This window comes from Macaca nemestrina, chromosome 6, assembly GCF_043159975.1.
Source record: "Macaca nemestrina isolate mMacNem1 chromosome 6, mMacNem.hap1, whole genome shotgun sequence".
Lineage (NCBI taxonomy): Eukaryota > Metazoa > Chordata > Mammalia > Primates > Cercopithecidae > Macaca > Macaca nemestrina.
The window spans coordinates 153,273,179-153,293,825 of NC_092130.1; the positions used below are offsets into that span (position 1 = coordinate 153,273,179).

Sequence of the window (20,647 nt, forward strand, 5' to 3'; positions counted from 1 at the left end):
CAAAACGATTTCAGTGTCTTTGAAAAACAAATACATTCCATTAGCAAGCAGCTCTGCTGCCAGCCTGTGATCTTGATTTCTTATTATTCTTCACTTGTTTCTGTTTTTAATGTCAATCTGTTGTCAAAGTAACACATATTAAAATATATTTTTTGTATAAAGCATTAGATATATCTATAAAAGACTACAATGTTTATCGTGTATGGTATTATTAGTTTGTTGCTTTAGAGTTCAAGTTCAGCAATTAGATCTACTCTATCCCAACTAAATGAAAGAGCTTGGAAAAGTTAACCTCTCTACTTCAGTTTAGTCATTTTTTAATATAGGAATAATAATAAGACCTATTAAAAATGTGTTGTATCCTGATTTTTAATTCTTACATATAAAATCGCATATATAGAGATCAGAGAGAAAAACGCAAGAGTAGATGGAGAGGTAATGCTGAAGCCAAAGCTGAAGAGAGAGGAACCTGGGAACCTCATGTCAGGTACCCAAACACTAGGGCTTATTTCCTGCACTGAAAAGATCCTGGGAAAAGGGTGAGTGAGGGAACTGAAGGAGAGCTCACTCTTGCCATGGACCTCTGGGATACTAGCTACAAGGGACTCCCACATCCTCAGTGGACATGTGAGCTGGCAGGGAGATCTGTCAAAGGAACAGCAAGAGGCAGGTCCTTGAACAGTGTGGAACCCCAGGAGCATTTGGGCACTAGGAACCTCTGGTGGAGAATGGTCATAGAAGCCCATTCCGCAGGGCTCCCCATATCCCTCTGGGTGGTTCTGGCTACAGTTGACCTCTAACCCAGGATAGAGTGGGGCTGGCTTCTCCACATGACTGGGTCATGTCTAGCTGCCATGCAAAAGTAGGTGCACAGCGCAGACTCCCCAGCTCAACCTGAGTGCATTGCTCCACCTGAAGTAAATTCCGAGTTACCTGGGGGCACAATGGATCTCCCAGCATAGCTAGAATCTGACCCAGGCCACAGGATGTCCCAGTGACCCCAAAGCTGTGGTGCACAGTTTGGGAGTACAGAGCTGAGATCTGTGGCCAGCACACAAGGTGGGGAGGAGTCCTCACCTACAGAGCACTGACAGGGGCTTGATGTGGAGCTTCCTGGGCTGGGGAAGGAGTAGGGTGTGTCTTCCTCTGCAGGACCAGTCAGGAAAGAGGGTAGCCTAACTCCCTGTCACAGCCTCTATCTGAGAGGGATCCACAGCGCAGAATACCTAAGGGAAGAAATGTGGGTATGGCAACAGCAGTCAGAAGGGGTTCCCCCAAAGCCCAAGAGTGGACCTGGTGAGGGAGCTGTCCCTTCCATGCCCACCACAAAGCAACCCAGTGAAAGCAAGGAAGTACAACAGAGCTTCATAGCTGGGTCTCAGCCTAGCTACCGGCCATTATCCTTAAAGACCATCTACTTCATTGCAGCCCAAACTGCAACACCAGAAATTATCCTGCCAATATATGCATCTATGAAACCATGCACAACATTTTACCCATACATCAACAGTCTATGCAGAGCACTGACCCGCTGAAAGCATGCAGAAATGAAACCAACTGACTATATTCAACTTAACCAAAGTTACAGGAACACTAACCCTTCCAGATATGAAAAAGTCAGCATGAGAACTCTGATAGATCAAAAAGCCAGAGTGTCTCCTTACCTACAAATGATTCCACTAACTCCCCAGCAAAGGTGTTTAACCAGTCAGAAATGACTGATATAACAGAAATTCAAATCTAGCTGGCAAGGAAGCTTATTGAGATTCATGAGAAAGTTGAAACACAATCCAGGGAATCCAGTAAAATGTTCCAAGAGCTGAAAGACAAAATAGCTGTTTTAAGAACCAAACTGAATTTCTAGACCTGAAAATAATGGCTACAAGAATAATACAATCAGAAGTGTTAACAGCAGAATAGAACAAGCTGGGGAAAGAATCTCAGAGTTCAGTGACTTGTTATTCAAAACAACTTAGACAATATTAAAGAAAATATAATTTTTTAAATGAACAAAGCATCTAAGAAATATGAGACCATGTAAAGAGAACAAATCTACAATTTATTGGCATTTCTGTAATAGAAGGGAAAATAAGCAACTTGGAAAATATATTTGAGAATATAGTCCAAGAAAATTTCCCTTATCTCACTTGAGAGGTTGACATGTGAATACAAGAAATACAGAGAACCCTGGCTAAATATTATAGAAAACAACCATTCTCAAGGCACATAGTCATCAGCTTCTTCAAGGTCAACACAGAAGAAAAAAACCTTAGAGACAACAAGAGAAAAAAACAAGTGATGTACAGAGAAACCCCATCAAGCTAGCAGGAGATCCCCCAGTAGAAACTGTAAAAGCCAAACAACATTGGGGGTCTATTTTCTGCATCTTTGAAGAAAATAAATTCTAACAAAGAATGTCATATCCTGCCAAACTAAGTTTCATAAATTAAGGGGAAATAAAATCCTTCTCAGACAAGTAAATACTAAGGAAAATTGTTCTAAGTAGACCAGCCTTACAAGAGGTCCCCAGGGAGTGTTAAACCTAGAACTAAAAGTATAAGACCTGCTACCACAAAAACACGTAAGCACATAGCCCACAGGCACTATAAAGCAAGTACATAATCCAGTATTATACCAACCAGCTAACATCATGATGACAGAGTCAAAATCACACATATTGATATTAACCTTGAATGTAAGTGAGCTAAATGCCCCAATTAGAAGACATAGAGTGGGTGAGCTGGATTAAAAGACAGGATCCAGCCATCTCTTGTCTTCAATTTACTCATGTCACATGGAAGAACACCCACAGATTTAAAGTAAAGAAATGGAGAAAGATCTATCATGCAAACAAAAACCTAAAAAGAGAGCAAGAGTCACTATTCTTATACCAGAATAATAAAACAGATTTAAAACAAACAAACAAAAATTTAAAAAACAGCAATGAAAGGCATTATATAATGATAAAGGGTATGATTAAACAAGAAGACTTAACTATCTTAAATATATACACACACAACATTGGAGTACCCAGATTTGTAAAACAACTCTTCTTTGGCCTAGGAAAACACTTGGACAATGACCCAATAATACTGGGAAACTTCAACACCTCATTAACAGCATTAGACAGACTATCAAGGCAGAAAACTAATGAAGCAACTCTGAACTGAAATTCAATACTTTCAATAAATTCAATTGACCCCATGAACAATTGAACCTCTACAGAAAACTTCACCCAACAATCACAGAAAATATTTTCTTCTCATGTGCACATGGAACCGATTATAAGACTGACCTCATATTCATTTTAAAGCAAATCTCAATAAATTTTAAAAAATTGAAATTATACCAAGAACAATTTGGGACCACATTATAATAAAAATAGAAGTGAATATCAAGAAGACCTCCAAAACCACACAAATACATAAAAGTAAACAAGTAGTTCCTGAATAACTTCTGGATAAATATCAAAATAAAGGTGGAAATAAAAAATAAGTCTTTGAAATTAGTAAAATATAAACTACAACTTAATACAGTCTCTGGGATGCAGCATATGCAGTGTTCAGAGGAAAATTTATAACCCTAAATGCCCTCATGAAGAAGCTGGAAAAATCTCAGATTCATAACCTTAACATTACATCTAGAGGAACTAGCAAGAAACCAACCAACCAACTTTGAAGCTGGCAGTAAAAATATAACTAAAATTTTGGAAAAACGTATGCAAAAATCCCTAAAAAATATGAGGAAACCAAGAGTTGATTATGTGAAACATTAAACATGAAGGTATATAGATAAATAGATGATAGATTATGATAGATAGATAGATAGATAGATAGATAGATAGATAGATAGATAGACTGATAGATAGATAAAGAAAGAAAAAGAGGGAAGATGCAAATAACTACAATTAGAAAAGACAAATATAACATTATAAATTATAACTAATAACATCATAAATACCATAGAAATATAAAAGATCATCAGAAAATAATATAAACAACTTTATGCTCACAACTCAGAAAATCTGAAAGAAATGAACATATTCCTAGAAACCCACAACCTTCCAAAACTGAATCAGGAACAGATTGAAACTGTCTAGACAAATAGCATACTCTAATACTGAATTACTAATAAAAAACCTACCAATCAAAAAAAAAAATTCTGGACCAGAGGGATTTACAGCCAAATTCTATCAGACTTACAAGAGAAATCAAGACCAGCCTGGGTAACACGGTGAAACCCCATCTCTATTAAAAATACAAAAAATTAGCCGGGCATGGTGGCACATGTTTGTAGTCCCAGATACTTAGGAGGCTGAGGCAGGAGAATCTCTTGAACCTGGGAGGAGGAGGATGTAGTGAACCATGATCGCACCACTGCACTCCAGCCTGGGCAACAGAGTGAGACTCTGTCTCGAAAAAAAAGAAAAACTAATACCAATTCTAATAAAACTAGTTCAAAAAAATCACAAAGGAGAGACTCCTCCTTAACTTATTTTATAATGCCAACATCAGCCTAAAACCAAAATCTGGCAGAAAAATGATGAACAAAGATAACTTGAGGCAAATATCCCTTGTGAACATAGATGCAAAAATCCTCCACAAACTTCTACCAAACTGAATTCAGCAACACATCAGAAATTAATTCATCACAATGAGGTATGCTGTATTCCTTGGATGCAAGTTTGGTTCAACACACACAAATCAATAAATGTGATTCACCACATGAACTGAATTGAAAGCAAAAATCATATGATCATCTCAATAGATAAAGGAAAAGCTGTCAATAAAATCCAACATCCCTTCATGATATAAATTCTCAGACTAGGCATTGAAGGGACATATCTCAAAATAATAAGAACCATCTATGACAAACCTACAGCCAATATCATACCGAACAGACAAAATTGGGAAACATTCTTCCTGAGAAATGCAACAAGACAAGGATGCTCACTCTCACCATTCCAATTCCACATAGTATCAGAAGTGCTAACAGAAGCAATCATGCAAGAGAAAGAAAAGGCATTCAAATACAAAAGTAAGTAGTCAAACTATCTTTCTTTGCTGATGATGTGATTCTATGTTTAGAAAGTCCTGAAGACTCCACCAAAAGGCTACTAGAACTGAAAAATAATTTTAGCAAGGTTTCTAGATAAAAATATCAATGTACCAATAATCAATAGCATTTCTACACACCAATAATTGCCAGACAGAGTCAAATAAAGAACATAATCCCCTTTATAATAGCCACACACACACACACACACACACAAAACATACCTCTGAATGCAGCTAACCAAGGAGGTGAAAGATCTCTACAAGGAGAACATAAACAGTGCTAACATATGTCAGAGACAACAAAAATAAATGAAAAACAAACAAACAAACGAACAAACAAACAAAACCTTCCACTCTCATGAATTGGAATTGGAAGAATCAACGTTGTTAATATTGCCATAGTAACCAAAACAATTTGAAGATTCAATGTTATTGCTATTAAACTACTAATATCATTCTTTACAGAATTAGAAAAAAAGAATACTATTCTAAAATTTGTAATAAAATTTATATGGAACAAGAACAAAAAAGAATCTGAATAGACAGACAAAGCAATCCTAAGCAAAAAGAATTAAGCCAGAGGGATCACATTACTCAATTTCAAACTATACAATAAAGATACACTAACCAAAACAGCATGATACTGGTAGAAAAACAGAGACCTATGGAACATGGTAGAAAACTCATAAATAAAGTTAAACACATATCATCATCTGATTTTTCACAAGGCTGATAAAACCAGCAATGGAAAAAGGACTTTCTATTCAAAAAATGGTACTGGGATAACTGGCTAGTCATACATAGAAGAATGAAACTAAATCCTTACCTTTCAGTGTATACAAAACTTAACTCAAGATGGATTAAAAATTTAATGTAAGAACTCAAACTATTAAAAGGCTGGAAGAAAATCTAGGAAATACCCTTCTCTTTTTATTTTATTTTATTATATTATTATACTTTAAGTTCTAGGGTACATGTGCACAACGTGCAGGTTTGTTACATATGCATACCTGTGCCATGTTGGTGTGTTGCACCCATCAACTCGTCAGCACTCATCAACTCGTCATTTACATCAGGTATAACTCCCAATACCACCCCCCCATCCCCATAATAGGCCCCGGTGTGTGATGTTCCGCTTCCCGAGTCCAGGTGATCCCATTGTTCAAATTCCACCTATGAGTGAGAACATGCGGTGTTTGGTTTTCTATTCTTGCGATAGTTTGCTGAGAATGATGGTTTCCAGCTGCATCCATGTCCCTACAAAGGACACAAACTCATCCTTTTTTATGGCTGCATAGTATTCCATCATGTATATGTGCCACATTTTCTTAATCCAGTCTGTCACTGATGGACATTTGGGTTGATTCCAAGTCTTTGCTATTGTGAATAGTGCCACAATAAACATACGTGTGCATGTGTCTTTATAGCAGCATGATTTAGAATCCTTTGGGTATATCCCCAGTAATGGGATGACTGGGTCATATGGTATTTCCAGTTCTAGATCCTTGAGGAATTGCCATACTGTTTTCCAGAATGGTTGAACTAGTTTACAATCCCACCAACAGTGTAAAAGTTTTCCTATTTCTCCATATCCTCTCCAGCACCTGTTGTTTCTGACTTTTTAATGATTACTATTCTAACTGGTGTGAGTTGATATCTCATTGTGGTTTTGATTTGCATTTCTCTGATGGCCAGTGATGATGAGCATTTTTTCATGTGTCTGTTGGGTGTATGCATGTCTTCTTTGGAGAAATGTCTGTTCCTATCCTTTCCCACTTTTTGATGGGGTTGTTTGTTTTTTTTATTGTAAATTTGTTTGAATTCTTTGTAGGTTCTGGATATTAGCCCTTTGTCGGATGAGTAGATTGCAAAACTTTTCTCCCATTCTGTAGGTTGCCTGTTCACTCTGATAGTTCACTCTGATAGTAATTTCTTTTGCTGTGCAGAAGCTCTTTAGTTTAATTAGATCCCATTTGTCAATTTTGGCTTTTGTCGCCATTGCTTTTGGTGTTTTAGACATGAAGTCCTTGCCCATGCCTATGTCCTGAATGGTATTACCTAGGTTTTCTTCTAGGATTTTTATGGTGTTATGTCTAATATTTAAGTCGCTAATCCATCATGAATTAATTTTCGTGTGAGGAGTAAGGAAAGGATCCAGTTTCAGCTTTCTACTTATGGCTAGCCAATTTTCCCAGCACCATTTATTAAATAAGGAATCCTTTCCCCATTTCTTGTTTTTCTCAGGTTTGTCAAAGATCAGATGACTGTAGATGTGTGGTATTATTTCTGAGGGCTCTGTTCTGTTCCATTGGTCTTTATCTCTGTTTTGGTACCAGTACCATGCTGTTTTGGTTACTGTAGCCTTGTAGTATAGTTTGAAGTCAGGTAGCGTGATGCCTCCAGCTTTGTTCTTTTGACTTAGGATTGTCTTGGAGATGCGGGCTCTTTTTTGGTTCCATATGAACTTTAAAGCAGTTTTTTCCAATTCTGTGAAGAAACTCATTGGTAGCTTGATGGGGATGGCATTGAATCTATAAATTACCTTGGGAAGTATGGCCATGTTCACGATATTGATTCTTCCTATCCATGAGCATGGTGTGTTCTTCCATCTGTTTGTGTCCTCTTTTATTTCACTGAGCAGTGGTTTGTAGTTCTCCTTGAAGAGGTCCTTTACATCCCTTCTAAGTTGGATTCCTAGGTATTTTATTCTCTTTGAAGCAATTGTGAATGGAAGTTCATTCATGATTTGGCTCTCTGTTTGTCTGTTACTGTTGTATAAGAATGCTTGTGATTTTGCACATTAATTTTGTATCCTGAGACTTGGATGAAGTTGCTTATCAGCTTAAGGAGATTTTGGGCTGAGATTATGGGGTTTTCTAAATATACAATCATGTCATCTACAAACAGGGACAATTTGACTTCTTCTTTTCCTAACTGAATACCCTTTATTTCTCTCTCTTGCCTGATTGCCCTAGCCAGAACTTCCAACACTATGTTAAATAGGAGTGGTGAGCGAGGGTATCCTTGTCTTGTGCCACTTTTCAAAGGGAATTTTTCCAGTTTTTGCCCATTCAGTATGATATTGGCTGTGGGTTTGTCATAAATAGCTCTTATTATTTTGAGATACGTTCCATCAATACCGAATTTATTGAGAGTTTTTAGCATGAAGGGCTGTTGAATTTTGTCAAAGGCCTTTTCTGCATCTATTGAGATAATCATGTGGTTTTTGTCTTTGGTTCTGTTTATATGCTGGATTACGTTTATTGATTTGCATATGTTGAACCAGCCTTGCATCCCAGGGTTAAGCCCACTTGATCATAGTGGATAAGCTTTCTGATGTGCTGCTGGATTCGGTTTGCCAGTATTTTACTGAGGATTTTTGTATTGATGTTCATCAGGGATATTGGTCTAAAATTCTCTTTTCTTTTTGTGTCTCTGCCAGGCTTTGGTATCAGGATGATGTTGGCCTCATAAAATGAGTTAGGGAGGATTCCCTCTTTTTCTATTGATTGGAATAGTTTCAGAAGGAATGGTACCAGCTCCTCCTTGTACCTCTGGTAGAATTCGGCTGTGAATTGTCTGGTCTTGGACTTTTTTTTGGTTGGTAGGCTATTAATTATTGCCTCAATTTCAGAGCCTGCTATTGGTCTATTCAGGGATTCAACTTCTTCCTGGTTTAGTCTTGGGAGAGTGTAAGTATCCAAGAAATTATACATTTCTTTTAGGTTTTCTAGTTTATTCGTGTAGAGGTGTTTATACTATTCTCTGATGGTAGTTTGTATTTCTGTGGCGTCGGTGGTGATATCCCCTTTATCATTTTTTATTGTGTCTATTTGATTCTTCTCTCTTTTCTTCCTTATTAGTCTTGCTAGCGATCTATCAATTTTGTTGATCTTTTCAAAAAACCAACTCCTGGATTCACTGATTTTTTGGAGAGTTTTTTGTGTCTCTATCTCCTTCAGTTCTAGTCTGATCTTAGTTATTTCTTGCCTTCTGCTAGCTTTTGAATGTGTTTGCTCTTGCTTCTCTAGTTCTTTTAATTGTGATGTTAGGGTGTCAATTTTCTATCTTTCCAGCTTTCTCTTGTCGGCATTTAGTGCTGTAAATTTCCCTCTACACACTGCTTTAAATGTGTCCCAGTGATTCTGGTATGTTGTATCTTTGTTCTCATTGGTTTCAAAGAACATCTTTATTTCTGCCTTCATTTCGTTATGTCCCCAGTAGTCATTCAGGAGCAGGTTGTTCAGTTTCCATGTAGTTGAGCAGTTTTGATTGCAATACACTTCACAACTTCGACTTCTGCAAAGAATTTTTGACTAAATCCCCAAAAACAATTACGACAAAAACAAAAATTGTCAAGTGGCACCTAATGAAACTAAAGATCTGCACAGCAAAATAAACTATCAACAGAGTAAACACACAATCTACAGAATGGGAGAAAATATTCACAAACTACTCATACGGCAAAGGCCTAATATCCAGAATCTCTAAGCAACATAAACAAATCAACAAGCAGAAAACAACTTTATTAAAATGTGGGCAAAGAAAATAAACAGCTACTTTCAAAAGAAGACATATGAATCACCAAAAAACATATGAAAAAATGCTCATCATCTCTAATCATCAGAGAAATGCAAATCAAAATCACAATGAGATACCATCTCACAACAGTCAGAATGGTTTTATTAACAAGACAAAAAATAATAGATGTTGGCAAGGCTGCAGAGAAAAGGAAATACTTACAGACTGTTGGTGGGAATGCACATTAGTCCAGACACTGTGGCAAGCAGTTTGGAACCTGAAACAGAAATACTGTTCAACCCAACAATCCCGTTACTAGGTATATATCCTAAAGAAAATAGATAATTATACCAAAAACACACACGCACTCATATTCATCACAGCACTATTCACAACAGGAAAGACGTGGAATTGACCTAGGTGGTCATCCATGGTGGACTGGGTAAAAAAGGTGGTATATATACCCCATGGAATACTACACAGCCATAAAAACAATGAAATCATTTTTTATAGCAACATGGATGCTGCTGAAGGCCATCATCCTAAGCAAATTAATGCAGGAAGAGAAAACCAAATACCACATGTTCTCACTTACAAGTGGAAGCTAAACATTGAACTCACATGGACATAAGCGAGGGAAGAATAAACATTACCGACTATTAGAGGGGAGGAGTAACAAAGGGAAGGATGTGGGTTGAAAAACTACCCACTAGGTACTATGCTCATTGACTGGGTGCAGTATACCCATATAGCCACCTGCATATGTACCCCTGTATCTAAAATAAAAGTTGAAATTTCAAAAATATATAAAATCACATCTATAAAATATATATGTGCATTTGCCAACAAATATTTACTAAGTAACTATGACGTGATACCAAAAAACCTTGTAGCTACTGTTAAGTATTATAAAGAAAAAAATAAACAAACCAGCAACACCATTAGTCATAAGAACTCTACTCCCTCAGACACGAAATGATATTTGGGAGTTATGCAGCTTAGTTATACATTCATTTAGGACTTTATAACTAATTCTTCCTGTAATAGTCTGCTTTAAAAATTACGGCCATTAGGAGATAAAATACTTCACTTTAAAAGAGACTTTAAAAAATGTAGTTATCTGAAAAACTAAAAACAAATGAAACTAGTGTTATTCTTTATTATAACATGTAGTGTTAACTCTATTGTGTAAGAAATGTCTTGAAAATTATGAAATGATTGGAAAAACACTTATTTTTACTTCAATGACCTAGATTGCATGGGACTGACAAATTGAGGCTTGTCTTGGAGACATAAATGTGTATGAAAGTTTCAGTTATCCCCTGGGCAACGTAAAAGAAACAATGGACCTCATGTGAGTATAAATTAATGTCACTTTTTGGAATACAAATATTCTGGCCCTGAAATGCTACTTCTTGGTTAGTCTTTTATTCTACAAAGAGGGCTATACAAGCATAATAGTTCAATCCATGTTTCTAACAAAAATTTGAAGTTATTTTTAATAAATAACTTTAAACAAATTACTATACTGTTGTACATCTTCACGATGAAATACTTTGCTGACACTGTAAATAAGGAAACGAAATTTTATATACCTACCTAAGGAGATTCTTTCTAGAGGTTAAGAACAAATTTTAAGAGAGTGCAATCGTATTATTCCAGTTACATACAAAGTCATAGACTCCAACACTCTAATAGGTATTGTATGAGTATATGTATATATTTGAACATAGAGAGAAAAGCATTTAGGACTTTATACATTTTACTGATGGCAGCTCTTTTCTCAGGAAAAAGAACTAAAGGTCCTCAAGATAAATAAGTAATGTAATTTCATCAATAAATGTCAAATTTTAAAATAAAGTAAAACTACTACAACTGGCTGTGGAATTATTCTGTTCAGAAATTCTCCTTGAGATTTGCTCACAGAAAGGAGTCAAAGCAAGAAAAGAAAATACATGTCCCAGAAGTTCAATAGGCTTTTCTCAAGAAAGGAAAATGGGCCTAGAATTCTGCTTATTTCTAGCAATCTAATGTGACCAGATATGGTCAACAAACCAGAAACACAATCAGAAGGGTAATTTATATTCACCACTTGAAGTAGTGAGGAAGAAAGTCTGCAAGGACTTACCAGTACCACGGGAGACAACATAGAAATAACAGAGATGAAGACAGACAACTTCATTGTCAAATACAAAATGTGGGGGAACATCAATGTTTTAAGTTTTCTGGGAAACATACTATGTATGATCATATTGGGTAAAATTCATGACCTCCTCTTTAAGAAAACTCATCTTGATGACCCACTATTTAATCTAGTGCTTCTTTAGGTCATAATTTTGTTTCTTCGAGTGAACTTTGCGTAGAAACCATGTCCCATGATATGTCATCCCTTATCAGAGTTATACTGTATATTGAAGTAGAAATTCATTTGGGATCTTGGAGAAAACTAGTGTATTAATTAATTCTGTGACTTGAACGTCTCATTCCTAGGTTGTAGGCTGAGCTTTGTACTTCTATCCTTGAAGGAGTGAATTCCTTTCTGGACGCCCTGGGGAAGAATGTTTATTTGCTCATGTACATTGTTAACAGAATTTACTCCCTCAAATTTGTAAGGCTGTGGGTACCCTTTTATTGCTGCCTGCCAGCTGAGAGCCACTCCCAGCTTCTAGAAGTTGCCCAAATCCATGCCCTTGGCTCCATGCCCAAATCTGGACAAAGCAGCTCAAGTCACTTTCACGCTTCAACCTCTTTTGCCTCTTTCATATTCAGATTTCTCTGACTCACTTATTTTATTTTTATTTTTATTTTTTTGCCATTCTCCTTCATATTTAAGGTCCTGTGTAATTATGCATATGATTTAGAAAAGGATAATGCCTCTAAAATCCATAAACTTAATTCCATCTGCCAAGTTACTGTTGCCATGTAATGTAACAAAACAGAAGTAACAACAAGGACATCTTTGGGCACAGGTGGCAATTACACTGCTCAAGACAATATATTTGATCTTTATTAGTGCAGACAATTATTTCTTTCAAGTTGTAATTAAACACTTGGTAAGTATAAAGAGTAACAGGGTTAGTGAACTTTCAGATAGTGATGGTCTTGTTTTTGTTTTTGTTTCCTGTTTGGCTGATTTGAAGAATGAGGATGAGGATGTTCACAGTGAAGTGAGATGTATTCACTTGTTTGAAATTTGTCAACTTTTCTGAGAAGTCTTGGAGAAAAATGAATTAATTTTTAAGCTAAAGATAATATTCTGACAAATACCAAAGTTGAAAAAAACCCTGATGATATAGAAACAAGTAGAGGGTGGTTTTATATCTGCGTATTTTCATCCTTACTTTCAACCCAAATTTTTAGAGAAGTTGTCCTGTCACAGCAACAAATGCAGATGGCTTTACTTAAGGATTTAATTTTTCCTTTGTATTTTAGCAATTCCTACAACACTTTTTTATTTCTTAATTGTAGCTGTAGTTTTTACATTTTCATAGGACTTAAAATAGTGCCACTATTGAAAATTTTGCTCTAGAAGCAGTATTTAAAATTATGATATTACCCAAATAAAAATGGAAAACTAATAAACACACAAAATATGGTAATGCAACTCACTAATCACCACATAATGGCAATAGAGTGATAATTAGCTCAGAGGTCAATTCATGATATTTCAAATTCATAAAAAGAACATTTCCATGAATGCTAGTATGTCAAAAAAGTAGAATAAAAATTCTAGATGTGTTTGAAAATAAAACTATCATTTTTCACATAGAGTTGACTTATTCTACAGTCTGAGTAATTTCGGCCTTCCACAGACAGTAAATTTAATGAACATCACCCTAACTTCTGATCCACCGCTAAAAGTTAAGGTGACAATCTAAAGTCTAGACACCAAAGTAAAATACAAAGCACTTGAAATTCAAGGTAAAAACTAATATTAAAGTGAGATCTATACTTTCTCTAAATTAAAACTTGTGAACACAGGCAATATATGATGCAGTAACGTTAGCAAATTGCATTCATGTCACAGTTGCCAACCTGCCTATTTTTTAAATGAAGGAAATGAAGAAACCCACATGGAATTTTTGTCCATATGTCTATTTGCAAAGCTGAATAGATGAGGAAAAAAATGATTTTGAGAATGTACTGAGTGTTTTCCAAGGCTTTGTAATGGGATCTAGAGACCCAGTTTTACAATCTGAAATAATATGGCTTCATATGATTGAAGTTTTTCAAAAGAGGGTCAGACAACTGAAAGCAGAAGAACTTAAAAATCTGATCTAAAAGACAATCTATTTAGTGGTTATCAGTCAACCTCTATCCCCAGCCATCTATTTCATATTTAGACCCTGTCCATTGCGCTTGTGACCCAAGTGACTATGCTGACAGCGATGAAGGTTATTCATGAGCTCAATAAAATGGACTTTCCCTTGTCCAGGTCACTTGAACCTCTGTTTGAACATGTCCAGAAGAAAGATCAACCCTGAGCACAAAATATGACATCATTTTCCAGGGTATCAGCCAGATACCAAGTTGCACAGTGATCATAGAGAAGAACTTTAATCAGGCATGGGATAGCACTTTTTTTCCTCACTGAAATAGACACTGCAAGGAAATGCATTTGCCTGTCTGTCAGTAACATTGCTGATACACAGCATGGTCTCTGACCAAAAATTTGATTTTCTAGTAAATGAAAGTGAAGATTGAGTTCATGGTGATGAAATTCAGTGAGTTGGTTATATTACCATTCAGCCCGAATCAGCTGTCCTGAAGAAACAATGGAATGATCTTGAAAGTTAGTTATGGCTTCAGAAAGAAGATAATGTGTTACCCTGCTGGGGAAATGCCCTCCTCAATTTGTTACATGCTCAGAACCAGTGACCAATGTGTTGTCTCCCCAAAACCAGGATTCACAGGGCCAGAAATCCAAGGGAGGAGACAGCTCCTCTTCACTATTACCCTTTGGCAAAGAAAGTATACCGAGTGAGGTTACTGAAGAGGAAAGTTTATATTCTTTTTTTTTTTTTTTTTGGTGAGATGGAGTCTTGCTCTGTCACCCATGCTAAATTTCAATGGCATGATCTTGATCTCGGCTTACTGCAAATTCTGCCTCCTGGGTTCAAGCGATTCTCTTGCCTTAGCATCCCAAGTACCTGGGATTACAAGTGCCCATCACCACGCCTGGCTAATTTTTGTATTTTTAGTAGATACAGAGTTTTGCCATGTTGGACAGACTGGTCTCAAACCCCTGACCTCAGGTGATCCATCTGCCTTGCCCTCTCAAAGTGGGGAATGACTATATTCTTACTACCTTTCAGGGATAAGAAAAAAATTATTAGGAATGCAGGCAGTAACCTGAGTTTATTAATTGTATTCCACTGTTATAATTTTAAATGTAAATCTACCTCAATAGACAGTTTTGCTAATAACTAAAACCCATCAAGAAGGAATATTAAGGTCACCCAGTTAGACAAGGAACCACGACCAACTGAAGTGGCATTTTAGACAAAGAGAATAAAGAATCAACAGTTACAATAATAAAAATCATAAGAGCTATGATTTTCTGGCCAATGGAAGAAATGAGGACTTTCATATTTATATGGTTTTCTGCCTTATTTTAATGTGGGTGTATTTGTAAATATAACCAGTACTTTCCACTTGTTTCTCCTCACCCATACTCTTCCCATCTAGCATCAGTTTTGTTTATAGTAATTAGTTTTTATTCACATTTCAATAACACAAATGTGAAGAGTGTGATCTGGCTATAAGCAGAATAAACATTATTTTAAAAAGAATAAGTTGATCTATGGGAGTTTGTTTCATCTTTTGGGGAGATTATTAGTACATTTCTGGTTTTAGTAAAGATAGCTGTGTCATGAGGAGATTCAATTAGATTACAACAGTGATAATAGCTTTTGAAGGAATGAGAAAATGAGACTGATATTATGTTAAGATACATTTATAAGAATAAATTGTTGTCCTATATCTTGATAATATTTAAAACTATTTTCTGTTGCATTTAATTATTTCCCTGTTTATTAAATAATATACTAGTATTTGATCGAATAGGTTTACAATTATGAGATTAGACTTTTTTTTTTTTTTTAAAAAAAAAAGGATGTTTGGTTTCTTAGGTTTCCTTTACAAAAATAACTTTAAAGTAACTACCTGCAGAAAGATTTTTGGTGATTTATTTTATTTTATTTTCTGAACCCATATGTATTGCTACATGTCCTTTCATTGCATGAATTTCATAAAAGCTCAATCATTACATAATTTAAGTTTCACTTATTCATTTTCATAAATCACTACATTTTAGTATGAATCTTAACTTACCTGAAAAAATACTAGGTTTTGCTGCTTAATATATAACTTTATAAATTAATCTCAGTATATATATCTCTGTAACTAAACTTTTACTTAAAATTAATGCAATAATTCAGTCTGTTCAAACTTGGGTTTTTCAACTGAATTCTGGTAGTATAGTCTATTTATAGAGAAAAAAAATGCCATGCAAATAGCATTAAAATGCCTTTTAAATGTCGCATAATGAACACCACTAATTTATTTTGTACTGTTGGGGTGCATGATGAGCAATAGCATGGCCTACATAGAAAATTAAACTATATTATTTACATTGTTTATTTATATAATTGAAAATCGGTAAAAAATCAACAACATAATGACTGTACAAAATCAAAATTTTAGTCAATTCTAGTGGGGAAGGAAACAGGACAAAGAAGCCTGTGTAAGAGACTGAAGTTTTCTATTTGTTGACCTAGGTGGAGAAGAAATGAGTAATAGTTCTGTAATTATTTATTAAGCAGTTCAGTTTTGCATCTATGTTATATTGCCCCATCCAGCTACGAAGAAAATATACCTGTAATAAAATGTACAATAATCTCAAGAAAATGTGCTTCCAATTGTTGTTAAATACTAAATTATTCTTGGTAATAACGTTACCAAGAATAATATTACCAAGAATATTACCAAGAATAATTTAGTATTATGTTTGCAATTTTATATTTTAAATTTATTTGTACTTGGATTGTATAACTTTTTAAATATCTCTAAGAAAAAGTGTTATATCAGTATTTTCTAATTGTTTAAAAAATAATTTAAAATATAATACAAAATACATGGTTGTATACTGAATTTATAACAGTCACATATAAACTGTTATAAATATATTACCAATTATTTTGCCTCACCTGAGACATATTTTATATGTAGTATTTTATGCTTTAAACTCTCTGAGCTATTTTCTCTGACCTAACATTAATAAATTATAAAAATTCAAAATGAGAAATTTCCTCTCAGAATGAGCTAAGAATTAAATCATTTTCTCCCTTTAATATTTTACTTTATTTAAACATTTCTAATAAACCTTTCTGAAGATATAACTATCTAAGAAGCTAATAAGATATCCTCAGTAATTTTTCTGAACACTTTAACAAAGACTTGTTTGACATTTCAGCACTTTAATAAACCAACTTAAAAAATTTTAAAGCTTTGCTTTCTACAGACATATGGATTATTATTTTAAGGCAGATTTATAGTATTTTCACTAAATTGTTGTTTAAAGAAAGTTCATTTTTAAGGGTTAGAGTATAATATGGGACTATTTCTTCTAAGAATTATATAAAATTATAGCTAATAGAGCTGGAGCCAGTCTTAGAGTTTGTTTCAATCAATGCTCCCTACTTAATAATGAGTAAAGAAAGATCCAAAGAGAGGAAGTAACTTTCAGGAAGTCAACTTAAGAGACTAGTTTCCAAAAGAATTACATTTCCTTAAAATTTTACCTAGTTTAAGTAACTCTTGATATTATGAATCTTTGTTGATTCTACATTATCATTTGATTCACTGCATTCAGCGTTTTAAATTAAATTAAGGAGTAACAGAAACATGATTTTGATTATGCATTAACCTCAGACCCAGTGTTTATCTAGCTTTTAATTATAGAATAAATGTAAAATCCAAGAAGACTGCATTTTTAGATTAGTAGTAATTTTTACGCAATAGGTATCTAGCAGAGGAGTATTTTGGAACAATTTTTATTCTTCCATTAAGCTTCAAGCACTTGGAAATAGTAGAGAATACTGTTACTTTAGACATCCCAAAACACACCTCACCTAAAAGTTACCTGTTTAATGAGCTGTCAAGGGTAAATCTATGTCACACCTTCTCTGGGACACCATTTTCATAGAATAGTAAGTTAGTAAATCCATGCAGAGGTTGCCATGACAATGACCCCACAGAAAACCAATAGAATTGAACCTTAACAGATAATCTAGAGTAACTATCAGCCAACTTCATGAAGCCACTGAGAAACACTAAGGTCAAAGTATTTAGAAATATTAGCAGATTAAGTATTTTTTCACAATTTAATTAGATATATGTTCCAGATTTTGTTCCTTTCATTTTATTTGCATATGTTTCCAACTATGCTCAACACCTAGCAAGTGTGTAAAAATAGGCTTTCTTTGTAATTTTCAAATGTCCTTTATCTTGTCTCTCAAATAATGTTTTTAAAGTAGAAAAATAATGTTCATTTGGGTAAACAATCTGAATAATCTATGTAATAAATGATAAAATAATAAAACAAAAACAGTTATTTTTAGATACTAACAGAAAAAAGTTAAATGATTGAAATAGCAGTTGTTATACTAATTTTTTTAGGTAGATAGATACACTCTTAAGCATTCAAATAGATTTTGACAGTCTTGAGACTAGTTGAATAGTGGAAATAAATTAGCAATCATTACTGTGTCCGAGAAGAAAATGAACCAAAGGGAACAATTCCTACATTTCAGAGTTATATTTAGAATTAAAACATTGTTATGACTAATTTTGATAGATAAATATATTAATAAGAAATAGTTCTGTTTTATTCTTGTTTGATATGTTGGATTTATCTTATTTAACAAGTAGAAGTTGAGATCTTGTCAATTTAAATGCAACTAATGTCAGGTCATCTGCCATAAATTTTAGAAATTAACTGAAAGGCTGGAGGTATGATGTAAGATTATAGCTAAATTATACTGGGTAATAAACTTCTGATTCAGAATCTATCTGTGTTATAACTATGGACATACATGGTCACATGTTCTTTGTCATAAGGCATAACATGTATTTCAAGCTAAAATTTTAATTATTTAAGGACAGGGACTCAGTTGCACTCTTTTCTTCAAATGCACTGACAGAAATGAACATATAGTATGTAATGAATATTTTACTTGGTGATTGAGGGAAATATAGATAGTGTAAAATGTATCTTTGTTTGATATGATTGTAAAAATTTTCAAAATGTCCCCTCGTTGTAGGTCAGAATTCTATTTATTTTATTTATTTTTAAAATTTTATTATATATACTTATGGTAGATGGCATGATATTTTGATTCACATATGCATATTAAACTGATTACTGCAATCAAGCTAATTATTATTTCCATCTCCTCACATAGTTATAGTTGTTGTGTTTGGTAAGAACATTTAAGTATACTCTCTTGGAAGATTAAAGTGTGCAAAGTAGCATTATTAACTACTGTCACTTTACTGTTCAGTAGTTCTCCAGAACTTCGGTGTCCTACTTAACTAAAACTTTGTACCCTTTAACTAACATGAGATATCAGAATTTTAATAATTCAGAATAAGAATATATACAAAGGGCTAGCTGCAATGTTTGACTGTATCCTTGCAGATTGTATAATTTGGGAAGGAGGGTTGATTTTATTCATGTTTGAATCCCTGGTGGTGTGGCAGAACGCTGGCCATACAGCGAAACTTAAATGAATGTGCAGGCAGATGTCATTGATTTTAAACCACAGCGTAACCTGTGGTTCTTGATAAATGAAAAATGAACAACAGCAACAAAGCATGCTCTCCAGTTTGGTAAATATGTGTTGAGGTAAATAAATCTAGAAGATATATGCACACACACACACACGATATGTATAGAGATAGATAGGTTTGTATATGTTGCATATATTTTATATCACATACAGGTTAATATATGAAATAAAAATTAAAATTTTTATTGATAAATCTACCCATTTAGATTATATTTTAAAAATGGATTCAAAGATTAATTATGCATGTTGGTTACATGGATATATTGTGTAGTGGTGGGTTTTGGGTTCCTAATGTACCCATCACCCAAATAGTGAAGACTGTACTCAACAAGTAATTTTTCAGTGCTCACTCCCCTTACATCTTCCCGCTTTTAGAGTCCCTAGTGTCTGTTATTTCCCTCTGTATGTTCTTGTGTATCCATTATTTAGCTCCCACTTATGGTCTTTGATTTTCTTTTTCTGAGTTATTTCACTCAGGATAATGGTCTTCAATTCCATCCATGTTGTTGTGAAAGACTTGAATTCATTTTTATGACTGCATAGTGTTTCATGGCATATATATACACACACATATATATATGTGTGACATTTATATATAACATGTATATATAATGTGTATATATATAATGTGTGAATATATATACACATATACATATCCATATGTGTGTGTGTATATATATGTGTGTGTGTGTCACGTTCTTTAAATCCAGTCATCCATTTATGGAAAATTAGTGCTGCTATAAACACACGAGTGTATGCATCTTTTTGATATATTTATTTCTTTTCCTTTGGGTCAATACCCAGTAGTGGGTTGCTGGGTCAAATGGTAGATCTATTTTTAATTCTTTGAGAACTCTCCATGCTATTTTCCATAGAGACTGTACTAATTTACATTTCCACTAACAGTGTATAAGTGTTGCCTTTTCTCCCTGTTCTCACCGACCTCTGTTTTTTGTTTTTTTTCTTTTAATAATAGTCATTCTAACTCGTGTGAGATGATATCTCACTGTGGTTTTGATTTGCATCTCTCTAATGATTCATGATGTTAAACATTTTTAAAGATGTTTGTTGGCTGCTTTTTTATGTCCTTTCTTGGAAAATATCTATTCACATGCTTTGCCCACTTTTTAAGGGGGTTGTTTTGTTCCTTGTGGTTTGAGTTCCTTACAGGTTCTGGATATTAGCCCTTTGTTGGATGCACAATTTCTCCTATTCATA

General features: G+C 34.4%; 1 long non-coding RNA gene across 1 annotated transcript in view; it reads right to left on the reverse strand.

The window, feature by feature from the left end:
• LOC105472994 (uncharacterized) overlaps positions 1 to 17,783 on the reverse strand; it is a 209,799-nt gene extending 192,016 nt beyond the window's left edge. The window contains exons 1-2 of the long non-coding RNA XR_981983.2: positions 17,722 to 17,783; positions 9,801 to 9,855 (exon numbers count right to left, since the gene is read on the reverse strand). This is a non-coding gene — a long non-coding RNA (uncharacterized lncRNA). The remainder of the gene's footprint in view (positions 1 to 9,800; positions 9,856 to 17,721) is intronic.
• Between the last annotated feature and the right edge of the window lie 2,864 nt (positions 17,784 to 20,647).